Source organism: Gopherus evgoodei, chromosome 6 (genome assembly GCF_007399415.2).
Source record: "Gopherus evgoodei ecotype Sinaloan lineage chromosome 6, rGopEvg1_v1.p, whole genome shotgun sequence".
In the NCBI taxonomy this organism is placed as follows: Eukaryota; Metazoa; Chordata; order Testudines; family Testudinidae; genus Gopherus; species Gopherus evgoodei.
Window position 1 is genome coordinate 104,173,950 of NC_044327.1, and position 13,204 is coordinate 104,187,153.

Sequence of the window (13,204 nt, forward strand, 5' to 3'; positions counted from 1 at the left end):
TCACTAAACCGGGCAGCTAAAACGTCCCTAGGTTTAATCCAGGCAGAAACGGGAAATCTATAAACAAAAATACATGGAGGAAAGTAACATCTTGCACTGGGGCAAGAAATTTCATCAAGCCCTCGTCCAAAAATGTTCCTTTCCAATGGTCAGATTGGTTCAGAAGCGAATGCTTTAAAATGAGATAATCTCAAGGAAAGGTTTAAATACACAGATTTGGTCAGTGAAGTGTTACCTATACTTAGTATCCACTGGAAGCGATCGAAAACGTAGCTTTGATATTTATTGCTTTAAACTTTCCCCTTTGTTATCTTTCCCCACGCCAGGAAGTGTACGAGTAAAGGAAATAAATCGGGGACCTTGTCTAGAAATACGTGGGAAGAGCGTGTGTGTGTGAAATTTTAGAGTCTGATTTGCAGTCGTTACTCAGGACAGTTTCCCATTGACTACAATGGGACTAAGAACCGCGGGATCTGGCCCTTTTGTGGCTTAAATATGCCAGAGAAAGAGAGAGAGAAGGATGGGTGTTTGTCATCTTAGTCCCTGGCACAAAGACATACATCAACTCGAACTGATGAACTCTTTGCTTAATAACTAGACAAAAATACTTTGAAACCACATCTTCGCTTGTAAAATTACTGATATACCGATAGGTAGGGAGCAACTAGTGAGGAACAGAGGGAAGGGATCAAAATGCAAAAAGCTGTTCTCATCCATTTTCCTGGGGGTTGAAGGGTGGGGTGGGGTCCGCAAACATGTACAGTTATATTTAATCATGCTTCATCATAACACCCCCACGCACAAAGCCTAACCAAGTGCTCTTTATAATATGGTCACTTTTTCAAGTAAATGAGCCATCTATCCCATCCCTTTAAAACCGTGAAAAGTCATGCATTTGAGAATGGCTTTGGGTACAAAAAGTGAATTCTAGATCCCGACCCACTGTTGCTGAGTAGATGACCAAAGAAGTTTGTTTTGAGATTTTTGTAGGTAATGGACGCTCAAAGGCAGAAACAACTTCCGAAACGGGGCCTTAAACCAGTCAATTAACAAAAGAAAAGAAACGCATTGTTTTTAAGATAAAGTATAATCTTTAAATTTTAAAGGGAAACGTGTGCTAATTCTGCGTCCTTACATATTTGCTAAATAATTCTCTCTGCTTTCTCAGAAACAAGCGTGATCACAGGCTCGGGAAAGTCAGCTTTGAGAAGCCCTGCCAGGATAACAGTATATTGCAACTATTGCAACTTGGAACATTGGTGTATACTTTGGCCACTGTGATGTGGAACAAGTCATTGCACACAAGTGTGTATGGGAGAGAGAGAGAATTGGGGAACTTTAGCGAGAGTGCAGAGATCAGGGCTGAAGTTGATAGGAAAATATCTCAGTTCTTAGACAATGAGCCATAACTTACAGAGGTAGGAATTTGAAAGCTAAACTTAATACCTTATTAGTACTTATCGTTTCCACATCCCACATAACAGAATTTTTTGATGGAAACGGGAGATAGTTTCTGATTTTATCGAAGTGGAGAGTATATTTTGAAAGTGTATAAACTATCTGAGTCATATCTATGCCTGTTGCGTTACAAAGAGCTTCTTTAGTTAAACAAATGATGCTTTTACCTTAAGCAATTAGGCACCGATTTTTGGAGCTTCCAAAATCTTTGTTAAATCATCCCTATTGAAAGCAACACTCCCGGTTTTGCTTTCCAAACGATCATTCGCCTGTTCAGTGCATCAGTTGTCTTTTCTTAATACATTTTAAAGCTGAGGAAACAAAAAAGGCAGAAAGGATATTATAAGTAAAGGAATAAATCTGTATATGAATCAAGACAATTAGTTTGATAATTGGTTATGGGATCTTTGATTGACAGGTGTTGATCTGTTGTACTGCCTTAAGCCTTATATACATATGTCACTGGGATTTGGTCCTTATACAGGTATATTTTATTGCATAAAACTAAAATAAAATTAGCATATATAGCCTTCTAGTTCTTACTGAATTATTTGATTTACCTATTTCAAATAAACACATATTTATCCACACACAGTTTAGACAGATAGTTTCAAATAAATTAGCTGACTTAATACAATAGAAATATGTATAAAATCATGAAATGTTGCCCCTTTAAATTGGCTACTGTTGACTTACAGCTTGGAAACATAAATCTTGCAAAATCAGTGACCAAATAAGTGTTAGTGAGAGTCTTAAGGGAGGTGAGGTTTGGACTTGGAACAGTTAAAGCTTATTTGTGCCTAACCTACACCATTATTGTACATACAAGGTGTGTTCGTGCGTGTTTGTATGGATACTCACACACACACACACACACACACACACACACACACACACACACACACACACACACACACACACACACACACCAGCATTACATAAGTTTATTATAGTCTAAGGAGAAGACAAAATCACCTAACGCCAGCATTACAAGCTTCTAAACTGTACATATGGAAAACACAAATTTGTTACAGTAGCTAAACATGAAATAAAAAGATAAAGAAGAATCCTGAGAGTAAGAAGTGTAATCAACATGTTATCTTTGTGAACTAGAGATGAACAACTGCTTCTCATTCAACCATCTCTGATTCATGAAAATAAAAAGTGTAGTTTTATGTCCTGTCCACTGTTCTGTGGTCTCTGTTCTGAATTGTGGCAAATAAAAACCTTCAATAAATCATAAATCATACATTAAGACTGGCCATGCACAACATACGTATAGCTTAGCATTTTTCCCCACTAGTGGGACATATACCATCCATGATTTATGAAGATGAAAGGTATATCATATCACCATATTGCGTTCTATATGGATATGTATAGATATAAAAAGGGAATGAGCATTAGGGCAACAGATACAGCTGATACATATGTTGCACATTAATAACATTAATGTGGAGTATATAGCCATTATTAGAGCCACTTGTGGCTTTGTTTCTTTGTAATTCTGTGCTCCGCCCAACCTCATGGAAATAAATGTATCAGAGATAAATGCAGCGAGATCTCAAGCCTGTCATCGTTTGTTCTGTCTGTATATGATGTATATTTGTACATGTATGGTTATTTGCATACATATCTAGTGATTCATCAATTTCTATTCCATACAGCTTCTGTTTCCCCATGTAAACAAACATTAAAGGATGAACTCCACATCTGAAGAAACTTTATGCATGAAATATGTTATAGGATCATATTGTTTTGCATACCAGGAAGCTGTGTATAACTACATTCTATTATGTTAATATGATAATTTATCATATGTTCGAGTTACAGGTTTGGGTCACTGTGCTATTTTCATCATCTCTATTTTCAGAACTGATTTCATAGCATGTCGGATATTATCCAGTATGAATCGTTAGCCCCATAACAATAAGAAATGTTGGTCTCCAGAGTGGCACAAAAAGAAAATATGTGTTTCATAAGCCTGGTCAGTAAATGGCAAACTTCAGGAAAATATGTGCCAAATGGTATTTGATGACATTCCCTACAGTATGTGACCTTAATCCTGTTCTAGAAAGAGGTGCAAGCAGAACCAGCAAAGGGGCTGCTGACGTGGCCAAGGGTAAAGTGTGTCTCATCCCCATTGTAGTTGGGAGCGCTTAATTGAACGGAGGTAAGAAAGGTGGTAATCATCAGAAGGCCACACCTATGTGCATGCTGTGTGGTGGGAAGAAGCTTGTGTGCATGGAGAAGTAAAAAGATATAGGAATAAGGATTTAAGAAAGTGGAACTAGGGAAGGAAAAGGGATGAATGAAGTAGGGAAAACAAGAGAGGAAGGGGTGGAGTGGAATAAGTAGAGCCAGAGAGGCGAAGAGGTGAACTAAGATCTTAAACTGATTCCAGTGCCAAAGGGAACAGAAAAGAAAGAAAGAAACAGATGGTGAGGGGTGAAATAAAGGAATGAGGATGACAGAATAAGAAATGGAGAGAGGAGAGATGAGGAGAGATCAGGGGATTAAAGAGGGAGGGAAGGGCAGGGAATGGGAGATAGTGTTTATGTTTACGTTTGGCATCTGAGGCTGTGCCAAATCTGATTTTCTTTCTTCCTTTCTTTCTTTCTTTTTTGCGTTAGACAGCGAAAGTTTCTCCATTTCCCTTCTAACAGAAAGCATTTGTCTGTTTAGATTCTTTTCAACAAACACGCCTAATATAAATGACAAAACGTAAGTATAAACATTTATTTGTTATGCTTGGATTTGCATAGCATTTTCTCTTTTCCTAAACATGGATTTAAAAAAAATTAAAATAAAATACTGTTGTTTCAGAAAAAACTTCTCTGTAGGTCAGAGAGTATCCCTGGTTTGCACATGTGCAGAAACTAACAGGCCTATAAAAGCTTGATGTGAATCAGCACTACCCCATAAAAGGTCAGCTACAGCCAGAATCAAGCTACTTTTAAAAGGCATCTACCATGGAGAAGAAATATGAGACAGACAGGAACAGTATAGAGGGGAATAAGTATTAATCAGTGCAAAAGACAGAGGGAACAGAACAGAAAATTCTGCCAAGCTTTAATACTTCTCTACTAATATGTTCAACAATAAACATACATCCCACACAGACTGATTGGCTAAGGTCAGGTTGATCTTAGCTATGTAAAAGGAAGCAGCTGTCAACTCTGGCACACGGCAGATGGAGAATTCTTATCAGATTTTTTAAAACCTGAAATTACTTTTTTTTTAATTTAGAAATTGATTTGCTGTATGACACAAGAAACCCTAATACTGGAACCACATGTTGCACTGCACCATCTCCCACCCATGTGTGGCAAGATATGAATGTTTTTATTTGTTGCTATATTTTGTAATACTTGCATTTTCAAAGATAATTGGGGTCAGCCTCATTTATTGTCAGCATCCTGTACATCTAGTTAGTCCGAAGCATAAATGTTCTTCTATTGATATTGAAATGGGGGGGGGGGGGGTGATAGTGTACACTTACAAAGTAGAGGGAAAAGATCTCTTCACTGCAGGAATTACTGGGTGAAATTCAATGGCCAGGGGCCATGAACATAGTGGTCTCTCGTGGCCTTAAAATCTATGCTCTTCATTTGGGGTCAACCAATGTAACTTCACTGATGTTAGTGGATATATGGCTCTTCACACCAGCTGCAGGTCTGGCCCTCTCAGTCCACAGATCTAGAAAAGGTTATGCCCACAAATTTCAAAACAAATATCACATATTTCATATGTACAAAGCATAAATATAGTGAAAACATTCATTTATAGGAATCACTGAAGAAGGATTTTAAAAATCAACATTCACTTTTTAACAATCATTTAATTATTGGCCTTAATGATAACAATACTTTCCACTCGCACATTGCCTTTTAACAGATTATCTCAAAGTGCTTTAAAGATTTATTACATTAGTTAAATATTAAAGGCCCCAGTCCTTGATACTGGGTTAGGAGTAAAAGGTGCTTAGGACTGGGCCTTCACACAAATAAGGACTGCAGGACTAGAATACATTAGATTAGTCATCACAACAGCTTTGTGAGGCAGGAAATTATTATTATGCCCATTTTACAGATGGGCGAAATCACAAAAAGTTAAGGGCCCAGTTCTACTGCAATTGTAATCAATGGGAGTTCTGCCACTGATTGAAATGGAACAAGGTTGTGTATTGACTAATATCACACAGTTAATTAGGGGCAGATTCCTCACTTTTCATAACTAAACAGTACTGCTTTTCCACTATTGCTAAAGTATGATACTGGATAAATTCTAGAAAATAAATACTCGCATTGAAATTATATATATGCATTAGAACCTGTTACAATGTTATGCTTTGCTTTGAGCTTCAATAATTATGCACTTAACAAAAGCAAAGCTATTGTACATACATCTTTTGCTGAGATTCATCAACATCTGTAAATATGAACTGCACAGAATCTTGAATTTATGTATATGTTGATCAGCAAGTAGGTAAAAACAAAAATCTTGACTCTGTTTAAGAAAATAAGAACATAAGAGCGGCTATACTAGATCAGAGAAATGGTTCATCTAGCCCTGCATCCTGTTTTCTGACAGTGGCCTATGCCAGATGCTTCAGAGGGAATAAACTGAACAGGACAATTATTGAATGATCCATCCTCTGGTTGTTTAGTTTCAACTTCTGGCAGTTGGAGATTTAGAGACACCCAGGGGATGGGGCAGCCTTGCTGACCAGCTTGTCTAATACCCATTAATGGAGCTATCCTCCATGAACTTATCTAATTCTTCTTTTAACACAGTTATACTTTTGGCCTTCACCACATCCCATGGTAATGAGTTCCACACGTTGACTGTGCATTATGTGAAGAAATACTTCTTTATTTTGTTTTAAACCTGCTGCCTCTTAATTTCATTAGGTGATCCCTGGCTCTTGACTTATGCGAGGGAGTAAATAACATTTATTCACTTTCTCCACACCATTCATGAATTTATAGACCTTTATCATATTCCACCTTACTCCTCTCTTTTCTAATATCAGCAGTGCCAGTTTTTTTAATCTCTCCTCATATGGAAGCTATTCTCACCCCTAGTTATTTTTGTTACCCTTTTCTGTACTTTTTCCAGTTCTAATAGATTTTTTTTGAGATAGGGCAACCATAACTGCATGCAATATTCATGGTGTGGGTGTACCATGGATTTATTGTGGCATTATGATATTTTTATCTAATTATTTATCCCTTTACTAATGGTTCCTAACATTCTGTTAGCTTTTTTGACTGCCACCGCACATGGAGTAACTATCCACAATGACTCCAAGATCTCCTTCTTGAGTGGTAACAGCTAATTTAGACCCTGCCATTTTGTATGTATAGTTGGGATTATGTTTTCCAGTGCGCACTATTTTTCACTTATCGACATTGAATTTCATCTGCCATTTTGTTTCCTTGGCATCTGGTTTTGTGAGATCCTTTTGTAGCTTTGAACTTAAGTACCTTGAATATCATTTACAAATTTTGCAACATCACTGTTTACCCTTTCCCCTAGCTCCTTTATGAATATGTTGAATGGCACAGGTTCCAGCACAGATCCTTGGAGAACTTTGCTACCTGTCACCACTGTGAAAACTGACCATTTATTCCTACCCTTTGTTTTCTATCTTTTAACCAGTTAGTGATCCCTGAGAAGACCTTCCCTCTTATCCCATGACCGCTTACTTTGCTTAAGATCATTTGGAGGGGGACTTATCAAAGGCTTTCTGAAAGTCCAAGTACACTATATCCACTGGATCACCCTTATCCACATATTTGTTGACACCCTCAGAAAATTCAAATAGATTGATGAGGCATGAATTTACCTTTACAAACGCCATATTGACTCTTCCCCAACATATTGTGTTAATCTATGTATCTGATAATTCTGTTCTTTACTATAGTTTCAACTAATTTGCTGATACTAAAGTTAGACTTACCAGCCTGTAATTGCCAGGATAGCCTCTGGAGCCTTTAAAAAAATTGGTATTACATTAGCTATTCTCCAGTCGTCTGGTTCAGAGGCTGGTTTAAGTGATAGGTTACATACCAGATATTGGTAGTTCTGCAATTTCATATTTGAATTCCTTCAGAACTCTTGGATGAATCCAATCTGGTCCTGGTGACTTATTACTGTGTAACTTATCCATTTGTTACAAAATGTCCTCTACTGACATATCAATCTGGGACAGTAGCTCAGATTTGTCACGTAAAAAGAATGGCTCAGGTGTGGGATCCTCCCTCACATCCTCTGCAGTGCAAACCGATGCAAAGAATTCATTTAGCTACTCTGCAATGACCTTGTCTTTGCTGGATGCTCCATAAGCACCTCTGTCGTCTAGTGACCACACTGATTGTTTAGCAGCCTTCCTGCTTCTGATTTCTCCCCATTGCTTTACAGTGTAAAAAATAACCCGAGACTCTGTGGTTATTGACCCAGTGGACTCTTATGTAGTTAGATCACAATTCAGCAAGTCACTTAAGCATGTGCCCAACTTTAAGCTCATGTCTCCATGAAGTCAGTGGGATTATGTTCAAGTTTAAAGTTAGGCTGAATGTTTAAGTACCTTGCTGAACCCAGGCCTCTATCATCTTTACATATTTACAAGATTGCTTACATATTATTGTGACAATAAAGTAGCAATTTTTGTGACTTTGGGTGAAATCCTGCCCTTACTCCTAGGAACCACACTGGGGAAAGAAAGAGGGAGAGGAGCAGAGCATAACCAGCTGCGTGTTAATGAAAAACGAGAGCCATCCTGCTGCTCTTTTGAAAAGAAGCAGCATGAATATCCACAATAGCAGCAGACCATGTCCCCTTGAGTCCTAGATTTGGATCCTGCCCTGCTTCTCACTATCACTATCTCCTAAAAGCACAATTCAGGCCACTGAGGGCAGAATTTGGACCTGTGTTTTTAACAGCCATTATTTTTATTTCACTGATGAGCTGAATTGGTATGTCTCTGTAACAATAGTTACAGAGACATACAGTTTCTGGAAATGTTCTGACAGGGAATCCCATTGACCATCTTTGTTTCAACAGTAGACTTCCTCTACTATCCAAGAGAAAGTACATTTGGACTAAGCAATCTTTTCCCATACATGAAGAGGAAGGGTACTGATTATCCAGATTATTTGATTACCCTGATTTACAATGATTTTACTTCAGAATAACTTCATTGCTTTCCTTGAAGTTACTCCCAGTTTACGCTAGTGTACATGAGTGGAGTATCAGGCTCAAAGAGCCTAAGTAATGACACAGTAAGGACAAAGTCTAACAGGCCTGTTTGAATCTGATTGATTTCAATTTGCTGGGATCTGTGTGAAATTTTGCTTTCTGTTTTTGAGACAAGGCAGTTAGTTTATGTGGTTCTGCAGTACCTAATTTCATTTTGAATTTGGAGGCTCATGGGAACCCCAAAACTCAAAGAGAGTTTCTGGAACTGGCAAGTTTTGCCTGGTTTCAGGGGAATAACTGTAAAGTAGCTGAATGTTGCAAGGCTCCATAAAATATTGATCAGAAATCAGATAAGATTCTTTTGGATGTTGGCCCTTGTTTGCAAACCTGGCCCAACTTCAGATCCTGCAAACCTTTCCCTCTGTGAGTAATTCATATTCAAACAGATTTCAGGATCCAGTTGCATAGAAATGTAGATCTGAAAAGGACCTCAAGAGGTCATCAAATCCAGCCTCCTGTGTTGAGTCAGAAGCAAGTAAATCTAGACCATCCCTGACATGTCTTCATCCAACTTGGCCTTAAAAATCTCAAATGATGGGAATTTCACAACCTCCCATGGAAGCCTATTCCAGAGTTTAGCTATTTTTATAGTTTTTCTTAATTTAAATCTCCCTCACTGCAGATTAAACCCATTCTTGTTTACCTTCAGAAACATGGAGATCAATTGATCACTGTCCTCTTTCTAGCAGCCCTTACCATATTTGAAGACTATTATCAGGTCCCCACTCAGTCTTCATTTTCTCAGATCTAAACATGCCCATTTTTTTTAACCTTTCCTCATAGACCAGGTTTTCTAAACTTTTTATTATTTTTGTTGCTCTTCTCTGGATTCTCTTCATTTTATCCACATCTTTCCTGAAGTGTGGCACCCAGAAAAGGACAAGGAACGCCGGTTGAGTCCTTACCAGTGTTGAGTGGAGCAGGAAAATGCCTCTCATGTCTTACACACAACAGGCCTTTTAATACACCCCAGAATAATAACAGCCTTTTTCACAATTGCATCAGGTGGTTGACTCATATTCAATTTGTGATCTACTATAACCCTCAGATCCTTTTCAGCAGTACTAACATCTACACAGCTATTTCCCATTTTGTAGTCATGCATTGGATTTTTGGTTCTTAAGCAAAGTACTTTGCACTAGTCTTTATTGAATTTCATCTTGTTGATTTCAAACCAGTTCTCTAATTTGTCAAGGTCCTTTTGAATTCTAATCTTGTCCTCCAAAGTGTTAGCAATCTCTCGCATCCTGGGATCACCCTCTGCTCTTAAAAGCATAGTCTCTACTCTATTATCCAAGTCACTAATGAAAATATTGAAGAATACCTAATTCAGGACTAACCCCTGTGAGGCTTCAGTAGATACCAATGATCCACTGTCAAACTAGAAGAGTGGAACTACTCTATGAGAATGGTCTTTTAACCAGTTATGCACCCACATTAGAGTAATTTCATCTTGACCACATTTCCCTAGTTTGCTTATAATGTAGGACTGTGTCAAAAGCATGACTATGCAGTACTTGGATGAGTAAGGTTGAGCCAGGTTCAGGTTTGTACTGAGACTTGGTTTTGGGCCTTAGCTTGGAAATCCTTATTCTGATGACTGAACACATATTCATGTGAGTGGTCCCACTGATGTTGATGGGACTACTGATATGTATGGTTTGGTTTATTCACATGGGATTGGGCCATTTGTTATAAAGGTTTATGTGAATAAAGGTTGTAAGACAAAGCCCTTGATATATATATTTTTTCTTTTTCATATATACACTACAAATGTAAATCTTTTTAAAAAAGTCACAAACCAAAGCACAGTGCTATCATTAGCATTTCTCTCCAGCATTAGTTGAGTGTATTTTTAAACTGTGTCTGGTTTCAGAAACAAAATTTGTAATAGCTACTTAAAATTGTACTTAAGACAAACCCAATTTGTTCTGACAATTAACAAAAGTGGTTTTTCAGAAAAGAAAATAAGGACTGGAAATGACTCAGATACAGTCAAAATACTGTTGAGAATGGAATTCTTAGGCTTAAAATATATCACAAAGATGAAGTATAATTTCATGAATTCTTTAATGTCATCTTCATTCAAGCTATGATGGCACTAAATAAAGATGGAAAAGCAGTAAGAATGGGACAGGACCTGGAAAGGTGCTAAACGACATCCTAAACAAACTATAGCATCTCTGTTTTGGTTTACAATGAAGGATGACCATGTAACTAGTTTAAGTGTATACAATGATATTCTGTAATTGCATTGGGAACCAATATGGACTAGTATAGGCAGTTATATGCAGTAATTGTGTGTGTGTGTAGTTTATGTGTAGTTATATTTTTTGGATTTTCTTTGTCTTTTTTCACAAAACAGAGTCCTCTGCTGGGATGACAGCAGAACTACCCCCAACACCATCCCCCCACATAAAGTCCTCTGCTTCCTTCCTTCAGCTTGCCCAAAGACAAGGAGCCAGGGCTTGAGGAAGAGAGGCCCCAGCCTGCCTGAAGAAGAGATGTGGGATCCCCTCACCACCTCAATGATTTTTTAGTTAAAGGCCTGTATCACCAGCTCCTTAAAGCAGAGCATGTGGCCATGAGGGTGGAGGGAGAGAGGTTCAAAGGTCTGTGTATGGGATCTGACTATGGCCCTGGATTGTCTTAATGGAATCCTGCCTGTTCAGTCCATCTCTGAACCGTTTTCTTTCTTTTCACTTTTTGTACTATTTTCTCTCAAATTCACCCTTGGACTAGCTATGGGTTTTGTGGAGTGCTACACAGGATTAGAGAGGAGGTGGCCTTGTGGCTCAGACGCTGATGCAGGTTTGGGCAGCCTTAAGGGCCACCTTCAGTTGCAACCCCTGCTGCTATCGCCTGATTGGATGCTGAGGCAACAGAGAATAGATGAACGGGAGGGATACCCTGACTGCATCTTCCTCCACTCCCTGACCATCCCTTAACTTCACCCTTGAATGCCCCTGGCAGTGGGGATGTCACTGCATGGGGAGTTCAGTATCGATATTCACTGTAGTGGCCTCAATCTTGACCTATGTTCCTTTTATGCCAACTTTAGAGCAGCTGTTGTCTTTAGGCCACTATTGTCTTTCAAAGTCTTCCTGCATCACCCCTCTCCCCCAATATTCTAATACTTTAATACTCACTAGCCATATCAATGCTGTCAGGTAGATACATATTATTAGCTCCAATATATAGATAGAGCAATTGGGATAGAGAAGTTAGGTCCAGGCAACAGGGGAAAGCCAAAACTAGAATTCAGATGTCCCTTGTTTCTGAACCCCTAGTCTACACTGCTTCTCACATTATTGAGCTGTTCCCTATTTGATCAGAGGATCACTCACTGTTCAGCAGAGGTGGAGTTCAGCTGTGGCCTGATATCTGGGAGGGAGACTGTTGACCTTAGCACCATGAATGGCTGCCTAGGAAGCCCTGAGTCCACTGCAGCCACCAGCTAGTCTGGCATTCCTCCTCATTCCTCCTCCACCCAAACATGGAGATGTTGTGATCTTAACAGGGCAACAAAGAGTAACCCTGCAACACATAAGTTATTGAAAAAATCACAGTGACAAACTTCTAGCCTCAGCTATCAGTTTACATTGATTTTCACTGGCTTACATTTTCAAGGATATCATTGCAAAGAAACAGGACCTCTGTATTAAATGAAAGCTAAGATTATCCTTAACATTTACAGTATTCTGAAATTTGAGAAGAGTAGTAGGTATGGGCTTCGTGGGCCTGAGCCTGCAAATCCTTATTCATGTGTATAGGCCTTACTCACATGAATAATAGTTTGTAAGATTGGGTCTGCTGTGCACAAGGATATTGAATACATTGATATAATAGGCATCATGGAAACCTGGTGGACTGAGAAAAATCAATGGGACATGGTAATATCAGGGTACAAAATATATAGGAATGACAGAGTAGGTCATGCACTATATGTGAAAGAAAAGATAGATTCAAATATAGTAAAAGTCTTAAATAATGTATAGAATCTATATGGATAGAAATTCCATAGTTGAATAATAAGAGTACAGCCATAAAAATATACCACTCTTCACCTGACCAGGCTGTAAAATGCCAAGGGAGATTAGAGAGGCTACAAAGGCAGAAAATGCAATAGTAATGGGGAATTTCAACTATTCTCATATGACTGGGTATATGTCACCCCAGGAAGGGATGCAGAGAGAAAATTTCTAGACATCGTAGATGACTGCTTCTTGAAGCAGCTTGTCCTGGAACCCACAAAGGAAGAGGCAAGTCTTCCTAAATGCAGCACAGGTGAGCACAACTGAACTGCTTAGTAATAGTGACCATAATGTAATTGAATTTAACATCCTTGGATGGGGGAACTGCCACAGAAACCTGTCACGGTAGCATTTTACTTCAAAAATGGAAATTATGGAAAAATGAAGAAGCTAGTTAAATGGAAAAGAAAAGGAATAGTCACCAGAATAAAATGCCTGCAAACTGCAAG